The 24,271-nt window shown below is 44.5% G+C and overlaps 1 protein-coding gene and 1 long non-coding RNA gene across 13 annotated transcripts in view; one reads left to right on the top strand and one right to left on the bottom strand.

Moving 5' to 3' along the window:
* Window positions 1–22,881, bottom strand: part of Gm52330 — a 33,743-nt gene extending 10,862 nt beyond the window's left edge. The window contains exon 1 of the long non-coding RNA XR_003952563.1: window positions 17,826–22,881. This is a non-coding gene — a long non-coding RNA (predicted gene, 52330). The remainder of the gene's footprint in view (window positions 1–17,825) is intronic.
* The window catches only part of Arhgap26 (Rho GTPase activating protein 26), a 774,669-nt gene that overhangs the window by 405,401 nt on the left and 344,997 nt on the right, over window positions 1–24,271 (top strand). The gene's annotated exons all lie outside the window — the stretch shown is intronic.

Genomic DNA, 24,271 nt, shown 5'->3' on the forward strand with positions numbered 1-24,271 from the left:
GAAATAGCAACAAAAACAGTTTTATGGATGGCGGTCACATGAGGAACTATATTCCAGGGTCATAGCATTAGGGAGATTGAGAACTGCTGGCATAGAATATACACTGGTAGACTCTGTCAGCATGGACCAGGCACTTGCCCCTCTCCTGGGTGTTAAGCATCTAAAAAGGAGGCAGAAGATCACTGCCAGTCCATGGCTCAGGAGTGAGTACTGGCAGCTTGGAGGGGTATTTGGGAGAGGGAGCTGAGACCTTTGGGAAAGGCTAGTGAAGGCTTATCAAGTCCAAAGAGGCCCGTGTGACTTATCTGCCATTTGTAGGTCACCTCTGCTAATTTTGCCTCACCTTCAGGATTCTTTATTAACTTTGAGACAGTCTATTCAGAATTTCATTTATTTTAGAAGGGAAGTTTACAGCAATAAGAATTCACAGGTTTGATGTGTTTAGCTACTTTGTGTTATAAAAAGAATCATTGAACCATAATCATTAAGTTAAAAAGTAGTTGCCATTGCATTACTTAAAATAGCTGCATGTTTCAGAAGTAATGTAAGATCCACTGTATGCTTTGCACTGTCCTAAGGTAGATGCATTGGAGATATCTGTCTTACAGATAGGTAGGGGAGTAGTTGGTTTCACAGACTAGGATACAGTAGTCCCTGAGGTGGGAGGGCAGGGCTCTGTGCTAAGGAGTACAGAGAGAGTGACAGGAAGTAGTCCACTCTTGTGTATTTTTGCTTGGCTTAGTGGGATCACTACTTAAACATTCAGAGTTATGGAATGGAATACAGGGTTCTATGGAATTTTTCAGAGGAAATGAGATGATACAAATAAAAAGGAGAATGCACACTCAACTGTGTCAGGATTGAGAAATGGAAGAGATGAGGGCCCAGGGGAAGGAGGAGCTGGGCACCTCCGAAGTGTCTCTCAGGTCCTAGGTGTCGACTAGACTCCATTGCATCACTGTAGATTTGTGGTGTGTGGTAGAGACATGCTGTTGGGTGATGCTTGTTTCTATAAAGTTGTTCTTGTGGGGCATGCAGGTGAAATAGGGTTGGAGCTCTGGAAGGAACTTGGGGGCTTTGGCTCACCCCAGGTGCTATTTGAGGCCCTGCAGTGAATGCATAATGATGTGACCTGTGCAGTGGTTCTCAGCCTTTGGTGTCCATTGGAGTCTGGGAAGTACTTCCCCCTCTCCTCCCAAGGTTTTGATGCAGTATGTCTAGGCTGGGAATTATAAAACTTCCCAGGTGATTCTAATGGATGGTAGAGACCCTAAGAGAAGAGAGTGGAGGCTGAAGCTACATCAACACATAGCAGGCAGGTAGAGGAGGCTTGGAGCTCATCTGAATGGAGGACTGGGGATTTTGTCCTGGACATTTTGGATGAGAACATTCCCAGAAGCCTTTGGATTTGACCTTTGGAGGACAAACTGAAGAAAGCAGCGTAAGTGTAAGGCAGTAATTACTATCTGTGTAAGGCTATTACTGTGAAACACAGATGAGAATTATAGATGGTGAGTTTAGTAGCATAAGCACAGCACAAGTCAATTATACATTGAAATTGGTTTCTTTCTTCACTACCTGATTGTCCAGGTGATGGTTGTACCCATTCAGGTTGCCATGACTGCAGCCATCTTAAGCCTTCCATATTTTCCCCAGAGCAACCTTAGTGATTTTGTTTTGTTTTTTTCTGCCTACATTTTTGTTGTTGTTGTTGCTGCTGCTGCTGTTGTTTTGTTTTAGACATGGTCTTCCTATGTAGCTCTGACTGTCTTAGAACTTTCTGTGGAGACCAGGGTGGCCTTAAGCTCCCAGTGATGCTTCTGCCTCTACTTCCCAAGTACTGGGATTAAAGGTGTGAACCACCAGGCCTAGCCTGTTGCGTGCATTGTTAGAAGAGAGAATGCTGTCTGTAAGATGTTCTCAGACTGTAAATTCTTAGGCTTTTAACCCAAGGAGATTCTGATTTCAGAGCTCAGGGTAGGCCTGCAAATCTGTGTGACCCATAGCTTACTCTCCTTTCTCCCTAGCGATTTGCATGTGTGTGGGGTGTGAATGTGTGGGCACTTATGTGTATGGGTGTGTCAGACCACACAGGAAGTCAAAATAGGCCAGAAGAGCTTCTGTGTAAACTTTGTCCTCAGAGCATCCTTTCAATGTGCCTGCTAAACTGCCCAGCCTTCCCTTGGGACAGCTCAGGTATCTGCAGGGTGTCAGGCAGCACTAACACAGGTCAAAGGGTGATGGAGTGTTCCAAAACTGTACGTGTTTCAGGAAACATGCTGTCTCAGCCAGTGGGGCCTCATGCCTGGGATCCAGTTGTTCCTTAAGCTCTGCCTGGGAGGCTGCTGGGACCCTCTGAGCAGTGGGAATGGGGTGGGGGTGGAGAGTAAGAGAAAGGAAACTTTATATTCCTCAGCAAAAGTAGGGCAGTCAGTCCCCCACCTCCCTGCCACAGTGAGTCCTGGTTGATTTCCTCAGGGTTAAAGGCAGTTGGGGTCAGAGACTGTAATTATGTTCTTAAACCCCCCCTCCCCACTCCCCTTTAAAACATCCAGGAAGCACAGCAACACTGGCTGAGCTGCAGCAGAGGCTGGGTGTCTGAGGAGGGACTGTCTGTTGATTGGAGCATGAGATATCCCAAACCCAGTGAGAGCGGATTGCCCCTCCTGCCACTCAATTTCTGCCAAAGGCTCCACCCTCCTTGGGTGCCTGTCTCTGTTCTGATCTCTGCAGGGCTGGGTGGAGAAGGCTACAGCTGCTGGGTATGAAATCCCAAGATGCCCCTGTGAGGGCATCAGTGCTGCTGTGTTTTTGCTTTGCTGTCTGCTTAGGAGAATCTATCTGCATGCTGTTCGTCCAGCGACAGGGCCTTCCTGCTGTGGTGTCTGGGACTCACAAAAGATGCCTGAGACAGACCCTACCCTGGGCAGCTTATCCAGCAGCTCATCAGCTGCCTGAATCCCGCGGTGGACAGTATGGCTTTGTGGGAGCTGGAGGCCAGGCAGGCTCTGGGGATGCTCCCTTGGCTCCCTCAGGCCTCAGCTTCCAGCCGTTTGCCCAGGATTTACATCTGCCAGCCAGGCCATGAGGCTGTGTGCTGGCTCTCTGACCAAAGCTGCCGGAGTGGTGTGCAAGGTCAGCGAGTTACCACGTGGCCAGTCTCATTAGAGCAGCAACATAGTTCTCTTTGGAAAGGAATCCTTCTTCTTTTTTATGAAGCCAGCACACTGGTAATAAGTTCCCCAGCAGGGACGCTCTGCTCCGTTGCAGAGGACATCGGGGTGGAACTGATCGCTTTTGGCCTCGGTGTCTTTTGGGAGATGACTTTGGCTTGTTTCTCCGCTCCCCCACTTCGTCTGGGCAGCATCCCTTCATGCCATCACAGCAACACAAGGCTTAGGGGTTTGTGCTTGAGGCAGCCTCAGTTCGTGCAGGAAGGTGATAGTGGGTAAAGGGGTCATAAAAGCAGGCTCATTTTTTACAAGTCTCTGTTCTAAATGTTGGGTTTCCTTCCATAACCCTTAAACCTGCATCCCTTTAAGAAAAAAAGTGTTAGTTTTTTTTTTTTGATGGTTATTTTACATGAGAAACTCAGCAAATGTCAGCTAGAAAAGGATGAGTCATTTCTGTATGTGCCATCTCAGTCAGACTGGTGCTGAGTTCCTGGTGTGGGGGGCACCGAGGTGGGAGGCAGTGATGAGCAGAGACCTTGGGAGTTCTTCTTTAGGATTTAGAAAGTGGCTTTATTACACTGTAATTCACGTACCACAGGATCCCTTTCATTTATAGCATATGTACCTATGGCTAATTGTAGATTTTGTATGCTTCTATAGTCATTTGGGAGAATATCTTTGTCATGTGTACAGTGCTTACATATACCTTCCTGTCTTTTCTACTTCCCCAGCCATAGGCACGTTCTTCGTTGGGACTTTCAGCCTTGTGCAGCTACTGGGGATGCGGCAATGCCTTTGCCTAGGCGTAGGGACCTGGCACTGATACATCTTCTCACCCTGAACGATTTGCTGGTTCTGCGAATCTCACTCGACCCTGAGAGTACCTGGAGGCCTTCTCTCAGCCTCCCGTTTTATCCTGTGTCTGCCTGGGAGATGAGTCTGCTTTATTGAGTAACTTCCTGGCCGAGAGTGGGAAGGAAGAGTTCAGGATCTAGGTTAGCTAGCATCATGGGGGGATCAAGAGAGGAACTTTCAAAGGTTTTAGTTTTTGCTTCCTGCTGGTGCGAGGAAATGAAGCCAAGGGTTTGCGAATTGTAGGCAAATGAGCTATACCCCCATCCTGAGGAACTTTTGTCTTCACGGCAGAGAACATTTCCAGTGGTATTCTGATTTGGAGAGTCATATTTGGAGGTCATCAGCTTTAAATATTTTGGAAGCCGGATAAACAAATGGCTCAATTCACTGATATGGGGTGGTTGGGAAGATGTGTAAGCAAGTCCTCTTTTCTCCCTTGACATTTTTTTCCAGCCCGAGGAGTAGAGAATGCTTGCTGCCCTCTCTGCCTTGGCTCTTGCCCCCCGTGCTCACCCTTCTTTGTGTCCCTTCCCCACACCCCACTTTCTTTCACTGTGACTGCTGCACAGAATGTCTTGCTGAAAGGCCAAAGATGTGAGCCCTTGATATCCTGATGATGATGATGGAGAGAAAGACAAAGCCCTCTTTAAAAGGGAATGACCCAGGCAGATTCTGGAGTAACAATTGTAGGGAAAGGACTGTAGAACCCAGAAGACTCTGCCAGCAGTCTTCACGACTGTAAACAACACCATGTAGGGCCTCTTTCCTGTTCAAGTTCCTGTGTTATGTTCCAGAGGTGAGTGGACCTCTCAGAGCCAGGGTGGGTACACAATGTTCTGCTCCCTCTCCCTGGTTGGCTGCTATGACCAAAGCATCTAGGTTCTTATTTTTGCTTCTCCAAGGGGACCTTAGGCAAGCTTTTTGTTTCCCATTTTTATCATCAGGCTGGAGCAGTGCTGTGAAAATCATCTCGAATCAAGGAGGCCACTACTTATATTTCAAGGAATAAAAAAAAAATGGGGACAAGGAATGAGAGCATTATTTGGGTTAGTTGAACAGCTCCAGATATAATTAAGTATTTATAATGCCACCCAGAGAACATAGAAACCTATTTGGGACACGTCAGGAGACTGGGTGTGAGCACTGCATTTAGAAATTCCAGGAGTGACACACTTTGGACATATATAGACAAGTCCTGGATTAGATGGAAGGCTGACGTCTCCCTGGAGCTGCCAGTGCCACAGCTCATAGAGCCACCAACAGCAAAATAACAGCCTGCCCTTCCTGCCTTCCCCGGGGGCTTATGTTGCGTCTTGCTCTTCACACGTGTTAGTTGTTTAAAAGTTCAGATAAGCGTTTTCTTCTGATGACACAAATAACACATTATTATATGGAGAGTATTTAGAAATTAAAGATGTAGAAAATGCAAAAGATATTAGTAGTGCCAATTAGAGGCGGCCATTTAGGTGTTATCATCTTTCCACTCAGTGGCTCATGACCATTTGTGTATGACTGCCGCTCTCCAGCTGTGCTGTGTCAAGACTTCTTGGACCAGTGCACACTTTTTGCACGGGTAGGTCTCGTGATTCTCTCCTCTCCTGAGAATTACACAGTTCTTAATGTAAATGGGCCACAGGTCTCCTTTGGATGAACCCACACAGGCTGCACTTGCCTTCCTTCCATTTTCAGCCTCTTGCCTGATCTTTTTATTCCTCTGCTTTGTGCTTCTGGTTAAGCAGAATTTTGGAGGCAAAGCGATTTTTTTCCCCTCCAGAGACCCACATGTTGAAAACATGATGTTAGATTGACTTGAACTGTAGTAATGCTAATGGAATATATGCCATCACTTAAATGCTTGCAGTGTGTCAGGTATGCATCTCTTGAGTGTTTTATAGACTTAAAAATGTTTTCAGTGTGAGGATCAAGTCCAGTGGTGTGCACAAACTACACAAATGCTCTACCATAGAGCCATATCCTTTCTAACCCTTACTTTTATCTCACTGAATCTTCATGATAGTCTATGAGATATGACCAGCTATACCCCTAGAAAATTGCTAACGGGGAGGGGGGGGACGACTTTGTTAGCATCAGGATTTGAATGTCATCCAATGCTAGCCCTTTTGCCCTTGGCCAGTCTTACACTGCTGACATCTGCCCAGCTTCTTATACTGTTTTCTCCTTAAAAAAAAGGGGGAGGGGGTACAGTAATATTAAGAGCATTTTAAAGATTAACAGGAGCTATATGCAAAAAGGTACCTGGTATTAAATCATAGTGGATATCTCTATTCTAATGACTAATTTTTTTTGTCTTTTTTAACATGGTAATAACACGGGAATTTATTTATTTATTTTTTAAATATTTTTTATTACATATTTTCCTCAATTACATTTCCAATGCTATCCCAAAAGTCCCCCATACCCTCCCCCCCACTTCCCTACCCACCCATTCCCATTTTTTTGGCCCTGGCATTCCCCTGTACTGGGCCATATAAAGTTTGTGTGTCCAATGGGCCTCTCTTTCCAGTGATGGCCGACTAGGCCATCTTTTGATACATATGCAGCTAGAGTCCAGAGCTCCGGTGTACTGGTTAGTTCATAATGTTGTTCTACCTATAGGGTTGCAGATCCCTTTAGCTCCTTGGGTACTTTCTCTAGCTCCTCCATTGGGAGCCCTGTGATCCATCCAATAGCTGACTGTGAGCATCCACTTCTGTAACTCGGGAATTTAAAATACTATCTTTGTTCCATCCTTATGTCCAGATCTTTGGCCTCCTCACTGAAGATGAATCCTTGTGTGAAGAGTTACCTCTGGGAATTAGACTGGACCTTATGCTTTGCCTGTATTATACTGAAGTTAATCTAGGTGTTTTTGTGTTAAACATGGCTGGTCACAAAGATTCTATAACATTCTCAAGAGGTCTGAGATACCGACTTCTCAAAAATCAGAAGTACCTAATGCATAGTTAGAGTCCAGTTACAGGATTCACATAGCACATGTAAGGTGTCTGCTGTGGCCTACCCTTGTCTACTGGCCAGAGACAGACACCCTTAGTGGGAACTGGCACTCTTCATCAGCTGTTCCCTGGATTCATCATAGGTGCCTGCTGTGGTACTTAATGCAAAAAGGGTTTAAAGTATAAGTCCCCCTATAATTATAGCCTTCCCATTTACCCTATTTCCCCATTCAATCACTTGTATCCTAACATCCCCACTGTACTGCCATCATCTGTTTTGACTTTCCTGGTTTCTGTGGTTACTCTGTGTTGTGTACTCACCTCTGAAGATTTGGAGTTAGAAGTCACATGTCAATGAAAATGTGCTATATCTTCTTGGGTTACTGCATGCAATATGATCTTCTCTAGCTCCCTCCATTTACCTGCAGATTTTACTTTCTCTTATAGCTGAATAGTATCCCACGTGTAATAGTATCCCACGTTTTCATTCTTCCTTCCCATTTCTTGGCTATTATGAATAGAGAGCAGTGAACGTCCTGAGCAAGTATCTGTAGAATGGGAAGGAGTCATTTTTTTCATTGTTCCTTTTGTTTTGTTCCCTGCATGTCACCTGCTGACCTTTCTAAGCTGGAACTGCATCCCCCATTCTTCCTGTAGACACTTATGAAGACACAGGTTTTTCTTTGAGAACTCTGTGGTGACTTTCAACAGGATTTAATATCAGTTCTTTTGGAGAGCTCCCTTTGCTGGCATGTTTGGTAGCAGGAGTTGAACAGACAGGCTTGTGCTTTTCACACACAGCCTTGACATTTTTAGGAACTGAGTCCTGATAAGCAGGATTTAGGAATAAGAGCCAGTGTCTCCAGCCCCACTTGGGCTCTGTGTGTGGATGGAACACCACCATTCCTAGATATTGAAAGGAGGAGGAAGGGACAGCATCGCCTCTTTCAATCTGCGAACATAGTACCCTGTTTAATGAGATCTAAGCGCTGGAGACTCACTGACCTACATAGTGTACAGAGATCTAATACTACAGAACTTCAATAGGGTGTGACCACACAGCTCCCTCCATTGACTTCTCAGGGCTGGAAATGAGCTTCTGACCTAGAACAGCTCTGTGGCTGTGCTTTGGAGCCGGAACACGGCTGTAGAACTGAGTAGCAGCAGCAGAGCACGCAGAAGCCCTGGACCTGAAACACAGGTGTCCTGCTATGCCGAGGTACATTTGCCCTCCCCTGCTGATTTCTAGTACCCTAGTAAAGAATAAAATTAAAGGTGTTTTCTCTACTTTTTTTTCCCCCACCAGCTGTTTTGCAAAGCCTTCATCTGATTGGGGACCATCCATAGCTGGTGCTCATGGGAGACATAAAAGTTACAAGGACTTTGGCTAGGTGAGAATGAAGGAAACCTATGAACAATCTGGAGCCTTCAGATTCTCTATCTGCTGTGTTCTTTCAGCATTGTAGAGGGAGCCAGCTCTGCCCTCTAACAGTGGGGTCTGTTATGTGACCCTGAGGTCTAACATCCAGTCCCCTGGCCACTGGCATGGTCAGGTCCAGATTGGTTTCTATGAAACCATGGAAACAATAGAAGCAGGGTATTTGCTCTGAGCCTTTTGCCCTCTGTCTGTCTTCTGTTTCTTTAGAGGTTTGAGGGGTAGCAGTTGTGGGTAGGTATGGACGAGGGACTCTGATTTAAAACACCGTCTAATGGTTCCAGCTCAAATCAGATAATGTGCTATTAAATTAGAAGCCCCTGACGTATCCAAGAGCTCTGTGTTCCTGGAATCGGTGGAGGGAAGAGCAGTGAATTCCTTTTTGGTCTCAGTGGGATGTGTAGTATTAATGACCTACAATAAAGTAGCCGCTGTTGTCACCATCATCTTGTCAGTGCCAGTAAGGCACGTTTGTAGAAGTGATGCTTCCGTTCTGGCTGCAATAGCCAGATTACTTAAACAACCTGAAGGAGTGAAAACCGAGCAAGACGCTTAAACAAAACGCATTTGCTATGGTGTGTAGCTAGAAAGCCCAGGGCTATTCCAATTTTGCATTTCACAGGATCCCTTAGCCCCAAAGGGTACCTTCAGCTCTGGTTTCTCTCTGCCATTGAACTCCTTATTCTTCTTGGGTCGTTCCATTCTCAGGTGCCTCTTCCCTCATCTTTGCAAGATGACTTATGGCCCGTGTAAGTTCAGAACTTACGGATAAGTTCATAAGTCTAAGCTTGGGTTTTGTTGGCTTGTTCTTGAATTATGTGTTCATCCTTGAGATAACCTTTGAAGCTGGCCTGAACCCAGAGTAGAGTAACTGCATGTGAAATAAATGTTCTGGAAGCCAGCGATGGATGGTGTCCCCAGAGGAATATTAGGGTGCTATAAATACAGGGGAAGTGGGGATAGTAGCCAAGGCAACCACAATTCTCCACACTGGGCCCAAGTAAGTGAGCAAGGTCATCCAGGGAAGGGAAAGAGCTTTCCCTCCCAGACAGATCACGGCTCTTATCCACTTTTGGAGAAAATAATTTGGGCTGTCAACTTTGTGGTTTTAAAAGTAATCTTGGACACTTAGATTTTGAGGAGGAGCAATGAGATAGTTTTGAAATATTGGACACCATTACATCTGGATAGACCAGGTAGTCTAAAAGATGTCTAAGAGCCTGGTGCCTAGAGAATAGGGTAGGGATCTGTCAGGAAGATTGTAGTGTATGTGTGTATGTGTGTGTGTGTGTTTGTGTGTGTGTGTGTGTGTGTGTTGTGATGCTCTTGTTAGACACATTGTAGACCATGAAAACACAATGCTTAAGGGTTGGGAAGAGTGTAGCAGAGTTGCCTAAGCCCAGCCAGCTGTTGACTGTGTTCTCAGCAGCTGGCATGGGAGCCGCTTCTCCATAGAGCTCGTGTTTCCTAAGGATGATATTTACAGTCGGGGAAACCAAAATGCATCCAGTGAAATGTTCTTGGGGTCTGCTTGTGGCTACGGCAGTAGATTTGACTCTGGGCTCTGGCAACCTCCCTGTAAGGTGACAAGTGGTAAATAAGCATTTTAGGGTTTTAGGGTCTCTGCTGTGAGTTTATTTTATTTTGTAAACATTGGTGCCAGTGATTGAGCCTAGGGTGTCATGTGTGCTAACCACGTGGTTTAGATCTGTGTACTTTTTTGCTTGAGAAAATAAATGATCTGTAACCCTTTAATAATAATAATTTTTTTTTTTTTTTTAGGTCACAAGTCATTAGAAAATAGGCCAGGAGCTGAGATTTACTTAGTCCCAGAGTGAGTTTGGAAGCAGATAGAACTGGACTCTAGTACTTGCTGTGTTGTTGCAAACCATGTAGAAGTTTTATATTTTAAGACTTTCCATTTTGGGGCCTGGAGAGATAGCTGAGATGGCTCAGTGGTTAAGAGCACTGGCTGCTCTTCCAGAGGACCTGGGTTCAATTTTCAGCACCCACATGGCAGCTCACAACTGTCTGTAACTCCAGTTTCAGGGGATTTCACATCTTCACACAGACATGCATGCAGGCAAAACACCAAAGTACATAAAGTTAAAGAAAAATGAAAGAATAAAGAAAAATCATATAAAGCTGGGCTAGGAAAAAAAAAGACTTTCCATTTTCTCCTCTGCGAAGAGTGTTCTGGAAGCACCTGTTGTCAGCACAGAGGGTCAGTTACTGTGAGGATGCTCAGTGTTTATCTATGGAGTTAGGACATTGACCCTGTGCCTGCACATTCTCTGGGGAAGAACAGTGAAGCCATGCTCTAAGAATTTTTGCATTATGATTCTTCTTTCTCTTTTGATACTCCCCTTTTGTCTCTCCTGGGCAATTCTTCACCAGGTTTGGGTACGTTGGTCTTAGTTTCATTTCTGGTGTTTTCAGGAAATGACTCACATTTTAATCTGTATTTGGCAGCAACTCAAATTAATTGGCTTGCTCCATTTTCAGAGTGTAGACTATGTACTTGTCTTGCCTCTAGCCAAAACTTTCTTCCTCTCCCACTTTTATTGCTATCTAATATGTTTATTGGCTGTGTTTGTCAGAACCCGAAGACCTCTCACCTCCCAAGCCCTTTATCAGAAAAAGTGTTACAGTGTGGGTTTTTGTTCATTGATCTTGTCTGGTGAGTAGATGCCAGGATATTTGGAAGCAGGTTGGCATTAATGCCTACTGAGTTATACAGGTAAACGATGATGGAGTAGGCAGAAATCATGTGGTGTTGCCAAAGCTCGGTCTCTCTCAGCATCTTGCATGCACTTGCCTCAAATTCTTCTCATGTTACTTCCTCAGTGAAGTCTACCCTGATAGCCCTCCACCAAGCCATTTCTCTGATTTATTCTTCTTTAGTACTTACATTGTCCTGGCACACCATATAATTTATTTGTTATGTTTTTGTGTGGGGCGAGGGGAGGGCAACTGTCTGTCCTTATTAGACTGTAAATTCTATAAAGGCAAAGGTTTTTGATCCTTGTTTATGCCCAATTTAGAATGGCATCTGGTACTCAGGTAAATATTTGATGGATGAATGCATGGGTTCTTTAATTCTTCAGAAGGTTTACTACATCCAATTTTTCTCTTGCCTAGCAGACATGAGATTTGGGTTTGAGTATTGACTCTGCCACAGATTGCCTTAGTCTTGAGCAAATCATTTAATCTCTCAAGAATGTAGTCCTCTTATTTTTAAAATAAGGGGTTAGAGTACATGATTGCAAAAGTTCCTGGTAGTTTTGTGATTATAATCTCTGGTTAAAAGAGATCATGCACTGCTATTAAAATTTCCACAGATGTTTCCTACAAACTAGTTTGAATTTCATTGATGGGCAGCGTGGCCTGAAAGAGAACTTATAGAAAAAAAAAAAAGACTATAGGTACCCTCTTCATTGATCAAAACAGTTCTTAACAAGGTTGTTCTAAGGAACATCTTCACTACCCCTTTTAGGATAAAGTCTAGACATCTTGATCAGGTGTCTGAAACACATGAACGATGAACCCTGCTGCCTCCTCTTGCCTCTTTACTGTAAATGTGTTGATACTGTGCTTTGGAATATGTTTGGTATCTCTAGTAGGTAGTGGGTTTCCTACCTTCAGTTCCCTGAGTCAGTCCTGTCTTCCCTTCCTCCATTGCCCTCTCTCTCACTTTCTTGATCAGTTGTTAATAGGAACTGTGACTGGCCTGGTTTGGCTGGCACATAAAGATGCAAAGGTTGCTGGGATGAGATGATGGAAGATCTGGGGACCACAATGATGAGTCGCTCTTATATGCTGGATACTAAGAAGCTACTAGAAAATTAAAAAATATTTATTATTGTTTTAAAGTTATGAGTATGTATGTGGGTCTTGCACATGAATGTGAGTGCCCATGGACGTTGAAAGAATTGGATTTCTCTGGAGCTGGAGTTGCAGATAGTGGTTGTGAGGTGCCTAGCATGGATTCTGGGACTTGTTTTGGGCCTTTGCAAGATCAGTAGACTGAGCCATCTCTCTAGCCCCCGTATCAATGTTTTTGAGTAGTGTAGTAATATAATTAAACCTTTATGTGATGTATTATGAACATACACCTTAGAGAAAGCAGCATTTTCCTAATCCCCAAAGCATTGTTGGGGAGTAAATGTTGGGACTTCTGTTCTGTAGATGTGGCAAGGCTGGGGCACGTATGGATTAAAGGATTTATTTTTTGGCGTCACACAAAGCTGTGCTTTGAGCTAATGGTGTTTTCATAATTAGATGGGATTGTGATCTGCAGGTTTGATGAATGTTGCATTTTTTAAGCGGGTAGCAAGCTGAACAATTGTGTTGAGCTCTGTGAGACTGATTATTAAAGTTGCCTGAATCACAAATGCTTCTGGAAGCTTTGGCTGTCTTAGGCTCTCGTTGCATGTTTGATTATACAGAGGCAGTATGGGCCAGATCCAGGGCTGTCATTTCCCTTCTGGGCTACTGTAGGAAGAACGTTTATTTTCGTGGTCAGCCTCACCTATGAGGCTACCATACTTAAACTTGGAGGCAAATACTTAGTTTTGCAGCTCCATTACAGGCACTATAAAGTCTTGTGGTATGACTGATGATCTCAGAGGACCAGCCAGTTCCCGTTGAGCCAGGGGGTTAGTCATTCTGAATGCTTCTCTATTACCTGGGGGGATCTTTTTCTGGTGCAGGCTCTGGGACTGGAGTATAGCTCAGTAGTAGGACACCTGTTTCCCTGGCATGCATAAAGCCTTGGGTTCTAACTCCAGAACTGCCACAAAAACGAAGCAAACAACAACAATCCTCCAAGCCCCCCAAGCCCTCAAACCTGTTTTTCCTTTAGGCTCTGGTTGATGTCGCTGCCTCTGAGTTTGTGTGCTATACCAGGCTTTCTCATCTCATTCCACTCCCCAACCCATCATTTTAAAATGTCTTTTCTGTTCTAGGCTTTCTCTGTCTATCCCAGGATTCCCCATAGTCACTTGCACCCGGAGTTCCCTTCAGAGAGTTCTTCTCATTTTAGTAACTGCTAGTGTTTGACATCAGAACTCACTGATTGGTTTATGTCTGTAGCTGGAGTGGCCTTTACACTTGAGAACTTTGCCATGTTACTTTATCTCTCAAAGCCAGTTGGTGGCCTTGCACTGCTGTTAGAACTTCTCAGTCAGGCCCTGACTGCCTTGACTCAGCCTCCTTCAGCTTCATCTCGCATCACCTTTGCATAGCCCCGCCACGTGGCCCTTTTCTGCCTCCACCAGAGTCCTGCCACTGCACTTGCTCTGTGGTTTCACCTAACTCCTCTTATTTAAGTCTCTCCTGGAGTGACTCTGGGGGCCGGTGGGCTCTCAGTCTGGAGACTTTCTCTGCTGGCCAGACGTCTCGTATTGCTGGACTTTGGAGGCATGGAGGTGGGGGGCACGGGGCATTGTTAGATATTGGGCTCTGTGCTCCCCCCTCCCTGGTCAACACTGGAGCATTTTAGGAAGTAGTAGGTTGCCCAAGAGCTGACATAAAGCCACACTTTCTGGAAGGGTGGTGGTGGTGAAAGTGAGTGGGAGGAAGAGGAAGAGTGAAGCGCTTCTGCCGGTGCCCGTGGTATCTCACTTAACGCTGGCTTCCGAGGTTGCTCCTCGTCTGTATTCATGTATGCAGTGAACAGTCCATGTTCCTCATCTGATGTACACACTTCTCCTTTTTCTATTGTAGTTTTCTAAATGCAGAAACTATACCCCAGGGGAGAGAATTGCCTAGGTGAGAACTGTAGAATATACGACTGAACTAATGGTAATTGGTAGCCCCCTTCTCCTACCATATGATGCCTGACTGGCAGTTGAGTGGTCTCCTTCAAGGCCTGCCCAATGTTTAACAACTCCTAGATGTAAGAACAGGTCAGTTTAGGTAACACCAGTCCCAACCAGACGAGAAGGAATACCTTGACTGTGTTGTGCCTCTCATCTAACAAACGCCACGCATCAGACTACCTGTTCATGCTTCTACTTAAGAGAAATGTGTGGTGCTTAAGTACTTTCACAGCAGTGAAGCACAGTTAGTGTTTTAAAAATATTTCTATTACATTTTTGTGTCTCTGTGTCTGCACGCACACCAATATGTACAGGTTACATGACAACTTTATTGCTTCTTTCTTCCATCACGTGATCTTTGGGATTGAACTCAGTTTATCAGACTTTGAGGCAGACATCTTTACAGCTGAGCATGCCTGCTCTAGCTTTTTTTTTTTTTTTAAATAAAACAAAACAGGGTTTATTTGTGTAGGCCTAGATGCTCTAGGACTCATTCTGTAGACCAGACTGGCCTTGAACTCAGAGATCCATCTACCTCTGCTTCCTGAGAGCTGGGATTAAATCTGGGCACCACCACATCTGACTTAAAAGCCCGACTCATCATTTTTGCAGATGGGCTTGAACCCAGAGCCTCACACATGCCAGTCAAGTGCTGTGCTACTTAGCTTTCTTCCCCAGCGCCAGCTCTGGCTTTTTAGACGTGCTTTGGAATGTCTTCTTCTTCTTTATGAATTTATTGTTTGTATTTTTTGAAATTTTAAAACTTACTATAGTGTAAATGATAAGATTCTCTTAGATGCTAAAAGAGATAAGATGCTCTTAGATGCTCAGTGTTGTAGCTTGAGTGGTCTACACGGTATCTAATAGCCTCTCCACAAAGACTTACCCTGAGAACTGCCTTAATTTATCTTATGCTAGCACTTTTCCCTCCTATCAGCAGTCCTGACTGTGGATGTTTTGAGGCCAAGGTTCTTTGTACCTGTGCATTCCTCAGCAGGATTTATTCCTTAAGCGACAGGGGAATGACTGGCCTGGACTTCTTTGCTGCTTGATTACTTGCCTGATTCATTGGTTTCACGCCATGGATTCTGTGATAAGTGAACAGCCTTGATCCATCCATAGAGAAAGATTTGAAAGTGATACATTTGTTTCCTTCTCATGCTTGAATTTAAGTTCTGGGAGAGCCATAATTATCTTCCTTTGTCTGATGATGATCCAGAAAGTGCCAACTGCACTAAGTAACTATAATATATCCAGACTAAGAAGCTGGATGCTGAATATGTTTGTCTTAATTTAAATATCAGAGTGTGGCGCTAGGGTGGGCTAGAAATGTGCAGCCTATTAGAGTTTCTTTCTTCAGTGATGAGTTGGAGCTGAAGGTCCCCCCCCCCCCCCGCCCCGTTCTATTAAACTGCCTAGAGAAGGCCAAGCTCCTTGTCTGTTTCTGTCACTCGAGCTTTGGTGTAGACCTGCTTGTGGGATTTCCTAACTCTCTTACCGTGAGCCCAGCCGCACGGTCTTCAGGTGCAGTGTGAACGCCAGGGTGTGAACTGGAAGGCCTTAGCATAAGGGTGGAGGAGAGCTGGGGCTGTGGCACAGAGTGGCCGAAGTGATACCAGCTTCACTTCTGGTTTCAGTCTAAGGAACTGTCCAGACCTCTACATGGGATGGCCATCCTACCTGGTGGGGATCAGCGGGTCCCAGCAGGGCCTCAGGACAGCAGCACATGTCTTGTGTGTGTCACCAGCTCAGTCAGGGGCTGCTGCTTGTTCCTAAGGCATCTAGGATTGCATAATGTTGGTTGCTGTGTGTGTGGTTTAGTTTATCAAGGGCACTAAGCTCATTGCTTTGTGTTTCTTTTTAGACTTTTTTTTTTCTGGCATATGCTCTTTGGGAGTAAAGCCGTGATATTTTTATAGGTGACTTTTGCGCTTGCATTTCAGTTAATATATCATCCAGTTCTACCTCTGTGCCGGCTGGTTTTGTGTCAACTTAACACAAGCTAGAGTCATCAGAGAGGAAGAAGCCTCAGTTGAAGGAGGGCGTCCATGAGATCCAGCCGTAAGGCATTTTCTTAATTAGTGATCAGCGTGGGAGAGCCCAGCCCATGGTGGGTGGTGCTGTCCCTGAGCTGGTGGTCCTGGCTTCTATAAGAAAACAGACTGAGCAAGCCAAGGGAAGCAAGATTGTTAAGCAGCACCCCTCCATGGCCTCCGCATCAGCTCCTGCCTCCGGGTTCTTGTCCTGCTAGAGTCCTGTCCTGACTTCATTGATGAACAGCAGTATGGAAGTGTAAGCCAAATAAACCCTTCCTCCCCAAACTTGCTTTTTTTTTTTTTTTAATTTATTTATTATATGTGAGTTGTAGCTGTCTTCAGACACTCCAGAAGAGGGAGTCAGATCTCATTACGGATGGCTGTGAGCCACCATGTGGTTGCTGGGATTTGAACTCAAGACCTTCAGAAGAGCAGTCGGTGCTCTTACCCACTAAGCCATCTCACCAGCCCCCAAACTTGCTTTTTAATCATGGTGTTTCATTGCAGTCTCCTATCATCTCCCAGTTAATTTCTCTTCTCTAGTGCTACCCTGAGGAGCAGTGAGAGAGCATGCTGCTGGTGTTGGTGATGCCCTGTGTACCAGATCTTAGGTGCACATTCTCATTCAGTCCTCAGAGCAGCCCCAGACAGCTGGGCATGGTGGTGTACACCTGTAATCCCAGCACTTGGAAGGGAACACAGGAAGGCCAGGTATTCAAGGTCAGCACGTAATCCATGAGAGTGTGTCTCAAAGCTGAACATGGTGCCACAAACCTTTAATCCCAGCACTAGAGGCAGGCAGATCTTCATAACTTCCAGGCTAGCCTGGTCTACATAATTAGTTCTAGGGTAGTCAGGGCTACATAGAGAAACCCTGTCTCAGAAACACCACCACCACCAAAAGACAAACGCAAATCAAAACAACCACCCCACTCCTAATCCTTCCCTCCAAGTAACTAAACCTAATTTAGTCAAACCAAACCAAACCACCAAAATCTAAACCTAGCCAATCAAAACCAAGTCTGATAATATCACCATTGTCACCATATCTTATAGCCATGAAGCTCATATGAAAGACTAGATCCCCCCTTTCAGGCAGAAATGAACAAAACAAACAATACCCACTAAGTCTCACCGCCACGATTGCCTAAGCAATTGTGTCACACATATGACAGTAGACACAAGACAGGGAAAGCACAGGAGGTCTCATCCCTACACAGAGCTACAGGCAACCAAGGAATTCGGAGAGTGGGAGAAACAGTCTTCCCAGGGAAGAGCACACCAACTGGTTCTCCAATGGTCAGCCCTGAAAATTTACATACAAGTAACACCTTACAGGGTGAGCAGGTTATATTTACATATTTAGGGTGTGTGTGTGTAAACAATGAAAAAAGAGACCACACACTTGAAAAAGAGAAAGGAAGGGTATGTGGGAGAGCTTGGGGTAAGAAGACCCCCAATAGAAATAAAAAAAATACCCCCAAACAAAAGCCACCCCTCACTCTAACTGCAAGCATCCTATAAGAACAAGAAATGGTTGGTTACCTTACCCAAATGGTGAGAGCATTTTCTAGGCTGCCTGCTAAGGTATAAGATTTAGTCACTCCCTTTTCTCTTTTTCTTTTTTAAGACCTGTTACCAAGGAGATGGATTGCTTTCCAAAGGCAAATATGATAAAGAATACCTCGCCCCCTGCCTTTGGCTCCTCTTGTGTTTGATAAATGTGGCCTTACCCAGCTGTTTTCTTCAGGCAGTCTGAGGATGAAAATGCTGGCCCTGGGCCCCCATGGCTGCAGAAGCCCACACCCCTGGGGAACTCTATGTCTCTAGCATATTGATTTAAGTAGAGGCTGTTCGTGTTTGTCTTCAGTACCACCCATTGTGTGTGTGGCAGGACACACCGTCCCTGTGTTTTGCAGAGACTGGTGAGCGTATGGGCCAGATTTAGTACTCTTGTGGAGTGAGGGATAAACCTGAACCAGTAAAGGACATCAAAGAGAGTCCTGTTCCCCCTGCCAAAGCCAGGCTGCTCCAGAGGCTGAGATGAAAGGAGAAAAGCTGTTGTGTAGTATTTTCTATATGAATGGACTATTTGTTTACAACATATGTCCAGGGAGTTTTGTTTTTGCAGGAATGACTACAATTTTGTCAATTTTAGCACAGCCTGGTTACCGTTGGTGATGCAGGCTATAAATGGATGTATGTGTGGAAGTCGGCATTGTTCCGATTTAAACTTGATTCTAGTCTTAGGTCCTAGCCACCCTTTTATAGAGCTGCATGTAGTTGGCAGAATAATGGCTTGTTCAAAATTTGGCTATCTTTGGTTTTTGATTTTAGTGGAGATGTCAATGAGTTATGAATTTGATGAGATGAGGCAGTAATGGAAGAGAACAGCTGGCCAGCCAGCACGGCATTGGAGATTAAGGTTTCTGTTTCATTGATGTAGAGTCACTGGAGAGAAAAACTTAATGGCTTTCTTGAGATAATGTGAACACAACGTTGGAATTAGCCATTAGAGTGGACAGTAGACTTACATCTGGGGACTCTGATGTGAGGCCTGCAGCCTAATTTTTTTATTCAGATTGAGAGACCTTGGGCTTATCTTCTCTAGGTCTCCATTTCTTTGCATGTAAGACAGAGAATAGTAATATTTAGGTTTACTACCCTGGGTAAAGCCAAGGGAGCAGAGGCTGTATGTTGTAGAGCCCACCCAACAGGATCCTCAGTCTACAGTGGCCCATACAAGTGCTCACAGACTCTGGACGTCCTGTTTCTCTGGCTATCATAGGTTTTCCTTTGTGACTTAAGAATAGCTATTTGAAATGAAAATATATGTATAATATTTAGGAAATAAAAAGTGATCTGTGGAACAGATTAAGTCTAGGGTTGCTAGATAAAATGTAGGACGCCCACTTAATTTGAACTTTAGGATACACAATGGGCAGTTTTTAGTCTATCTTCAGATATTCATTGTTTACTTCACAATTATGTGACTGTTCTGTGTTTTTATTTGTGGAACATGGCATCTTTAATGTTTTCAGTCTACAGTCTTTTGGCTACGTTTCTGATCTCTACAAAGGAATGAGGAATTTCGCACAGAATGTAGGGATATCATTTTCTTTACATCTGCTCATAGCTCCTGTTGTTTGTTGTTATAAGAAGAAACCTGGAGTTTCATAGATAACCCATCCATCCATCAAAACACTGGTTACATAGCAGCCAAACATTTGTGTTGAGAAATAAGCCAGAAAGAACTTCCTCTGATGACACTTCCCTCTTCATTGGATTGCTGTTATGTGCCCACCCGTGGAGAGGAGGATGTTGGAAATGGAATTATACGAAGCCTCCTGCAACACTATCGATACTTCTCAGAGGAGAAGTGGTCTGTGGGTAGGATTCTCTGCCAGCCTCCGAGGAAGCAGTTCCTGGTCTTAGCAGTCAATGCGGAGCCTCGCCTATGGACACTACAGGACTTTATGCTGAGCAGACACATAGGCACAAAAGATGTAAAGACATGGGGCCTTGATGGCTTGGAATTCCATTGATAGATAGGACCTGTGTGTGTTAATTATTGTTATAATTTACAGAATACGTCCTCTGTGACTTTGTGTTAGCCATAGTAGGTGCTCTCCATACAGTATCATTGTACGACCACAACAGCCTTTAGCAAGATCCTGTAATCACCCCCATTTCCCATATGGTGGACCTGGAACTTGACTTTGTGCTAGAGCATCGTACTACTTAAGGCCTGCCAGACTTGAAAGTATCTGCTCTAGGTTGAGTCATTTGAAATGGTCATTATTTAATTATTTCTACCTATAACAACATCATTTCATGCAGTTCTAACCTAATCAGAGTATTACACCCAATGCATATGTAATGACTATGCATAACCTTCTGAGGCTGACTGTTACTCATGGACCTCGTTGAGGCCATCCAGAGAGGCTTCTGGGAAACTCACTCATCCACTTCTTCATGGGCTTAGCTACTAAACAGAAATCTACTATATTCTGCCAACATCTTATAAAGCATGGTTTTGAACAGATTAAAGAAAACTTTTATTATTAAAAATTTCTTTTCTACCCATTTGTCTTGTTCTCCCCCGACCCCCAAAAGCTATCCATGGTCTGTATATTGCATGTTGGCCATGTTTGGAGATTTCACATAAATGGAATCATATTATATGGTATTTAGTGTCTGGCTTCTTTCACATAGCTCAACATCTTTTTCAGGTTTAAATGTTGTATCTTATGTTACTAATCCATTCCTCTTTATCACTGATTAGTGTTTCTTTGTGATTCATACCATATTTTGTCTTCTATTTTTCTTTATCATGATTTAGATAATTTCTATTAATTTTTCACATATATAGATTTATTGATGGTATGTGTGCACACACACTCAAGCACATGCCATACATGGCACATATGTAGCCATCAGAGGACAACTTATTGTACTCAGTTTTCTTCTTCCACCACGTGGGTTCCAGATATCAAACTCAGGTCGTTAGGCTTGGTAGCAAGTGTCTTTCCACACTGAGCCATCTCGTTGACCCTTTCGTATTCATTAGAGTGTTTCATGCAAGTTTCTGTATGAAAGTATGATTATTTCTCTCAGGTAGGTGAATGGAAGTAGAATTCCTGAGCTGTATAGTATATTAGTTACCTTTGTGTATTTGCAACCAAAATTCCTAACAGAAACAAATTAAGGGAAGAAAGACTTATTTTGGCCCATAGTTTATCAAGACCTCAGTCCAGCAAGGCAGAAAAGACAGTTATGGCAGTGTATGTGGTAGAGCTCTTAGCGTTTTAGCCAACCAGAAAGCAGAGAGTGTACTGGAACGGGTTGGGCATAAACTCCAAAGTCTCCCTCCCCAGTGATCTGCTATGCCCTCCCTCTAAAGCTCCACATCCCCCCACCCCAAATCCCCCAGCTGGAGAGCAAGCACTGTAAACATGAGCCTGTGGGGGGCGTCTCCCATCCAAACCACAGCATATGGTAAGCTTATGTTTAGTTTGAGCAGGTTTTCTAAGAGAGAGTGTGACTAGTGGGTTTGTCTGAAGATGGCATCAGCCAGCAATGCAGGTGTCACCCAGGGAGGTGTCCCAGACCCAGGAAGATGAGTTAGGCAGATCTGAGACTAAGATCTTAGCAGAGCAGCTGGAGCTAGCCCAGGCTATCCTGGTGTCCAGCCTTTCCTGGCAGGTTGTTGCTGCTCCATATTTGACTCAGCACATTCATCAGGTGAGGCAGAAAGCTTCTCTTTCTCTGGCTGTCTCTGGGCACAAGAGTTGAAATGACACTGTAGAACTATCCAGGGATGATAATCCAGTTAGCAAGGTAGCAGATCCCCTCTCCACACCGGGAGTCTTCCAGTTCTCTTTGGGAAAAATACAGACTGATACATAATGAGCTTTTTGTAAAGCTAAGCTTATTTGCAACCACAGAAGTCTGTCTGTGTCTTATTCTGATGTTGCATATTTTGAAGTAGATAAGACTGCATGACCATTTTTTTAAAAACTTTTTAAAACTTTTTAAGTGTGTGTGTGTGTGTGTTCTGTATGTGTGTGGTGTATATGGTATGTACATGTGTGCATGAGGGCATATAAAAGCACAAGGTGGGGAACATCTCAGATTCAAACCATCACATATAGTAATTAATTAAAGAGCAGATTTTCTAGACAAGAGAGTGAACAATTGGTTATTTGAAGCAGGACTGAGCTTTGCCTGTGCTCTGCCTTTAGATTTTGAGCCAGAATCTCTCCTCTCTCTGAACCTGAAGTTCATTGATTTGGCTAGATTGGCTGGTAAAGCAGTGAATTGTTGTTAATCCATTCTAAACTCCCCTGCGGGTGTGTACCTCCTCTACACCCACCCAATTGTTTTGGATTCATGAATGAAACACACACACACACACACAAACACACACACACACACACACACACACACACACACACACACGAAACCTTATTTTTAATATGCCCCAAGCAGCTCAATGGCTGGGCCACTCCCAAATTTCCCCATGGCTAACACTACCCTAGACCCAGTGGGGGAGTGGCCCCAGGGCCCACTTTCCTTGATTCCTACATGGCTGGTTCTCTCTCTTTCATAACTCTGATGCTTGCATCCTATTCCTTTCCTGGCATGGCACTTCTAAAACCTTCTTCCCATGGTCCCATGCCTGGGCAATCTAAAGTCCCGCCTCTGTCTCCCTGCCTAGCCATTGGCCACTTTATTTACCAGTTAGAGACAACTAGGGGCAGAGACCCTCAGTGCTTAGATGTGCAGATTCCTGTGTGATTTGGGGGAGCCAAATGAACACAAATAGCATTAGAAGCAACCCATAACAAGCTGGCCAATGAGCTTCAGGGATCATTGGACCCCTAAAGTTGGTTTCACAGGCACATGACCCCATGTCCTACGTTTTATATGGATTATGTGGTTTGAGCTCAGATCCACATGCTTGCTTTACCAGTCCCTACCCTGCAAAGACTGCTTTTAAAAACTTAAGTGGGACACCTCAGTGGTGAAGGGCTCTTGTGGCTTAGCCTCTGGTGACCTGATTGTGATCCCAGGAACTGACTGTGGGGTTGTCCTCTGATCTTCCCATGTCCACCATGGCATGCATGCACACACACAAACACATACAAATAAATAACTGATAACAAAAATTAAGTGACAGTCATGTACATTTTATGGTTGTACATGACATAATAAATTATTGGTGCCCAAATTATATATGTTGCCTGTGTGCGTACATGTGTGTTTAAGTTGTTACTGAAGTTCCCTGTAATCAAAGAGCACTGCTCCAGAGGTTTGGGGTGGGCCTCAGTTGGATCCTTGGCCTTTGTCTCTGTTCTTATTGTCTTATGCACTGCAGAAAGGGGACACCAGGGAGATGCATGGGTGAAAGTTAAGTCAAAAAATGTTGGAATTAAGAAAGCACAGTTACAAGGTCGTTGCTCCATTTCCTGGACAGCTGATCCTCTATAAACACATGCATTTTATAGCCACATGTCATCTTTAGCCCCTTTGGGAAGCCCAGGGCACCAGAAGCAGGCTCAGGCTGGATTTCTTGTCCTTCTTGCAGATTAACCAGCAGTTGGATCTGCTGAGGGTAAGCGATTGTTTTCTTTGGGTGGCTACTGGCTGCAGTTGGAGGCAATGGAGAAATGGCAATGGTGAAGAAATGTCTGTGAGGGGAGAGTTTGGGGATGGGCAGGAGCACCGAGTCCTAAATGGGAAGAGTCTGGAGGAGTCTTGCTATAGATACGCACGTTCTCTAGGTTGTACAAACAAGCGGGATTTTTCTCTAACATGATCCCGAGGTAGGCTTTGCAGTTTTCTCTACTTAATAATAATGGTAGCAGTAGTGATAATGCTCAAAATTGCTAAGCCTGAGATTCAGTGAGCTAACACTGGGCAGGCTTTTCAGGCTGATGCTATTTGACTCTAGAACCAGCTGTGTTTGCTAGGTTTGGTTGTTCCATTTTCGTGTGAGGCAGCTTTGGGTCACGAGTGTGTAACAGCTTGTTTACCGAACTTGTCATTGAATGAGAGGTGCAGAACCCACTGCCAGTGAAGAGCTAAACTCAGTCTATTCTATCAACCAGGCTGGGCATGCCACATTGGCAGTTTCTAGCCCAGATCTTAGGTTAGAGGCCCAGCTGAACAGTTCAGCAGGGAAGCAGATGCTTGGTATATGAGAAGGGAATTGGGGACAGATTTCACAGACCTTGTTGAATAATGTCCCTGGGGCAGCTGGCAAGGCTAGACTGGCTGTGTCTTACACACTCTATTTGCTGCCCTCTGTCTACAGCTGGCTCTATTGATTTAGCTTTGGGAAGTCTTTGCCTTGGCTGCCCTCCACACCCCTTCTGTTGATACATCCTGGGAATGTTCAAGTTTATATTGCATTACAACCTTGGCTCTTGAGCCTGGTGTGAGTGAATGCCCCTGCCTTGGTGCTTGTGGATGTCAGTAGAACTGAGGATAG

Source organism: Mus musculus, chromosome 18 (genome assembly GCF_000001635.26).
Source record: "Mus musculus strain C57BL/6J chromosome 18, GRCm38.p6 C57BL/6J".
Lineage (NCBI taxonomy): Eukaryota > Metazoa > Chordata > Mammalia > Rodentia > Muridae > Mus > Mus musculus.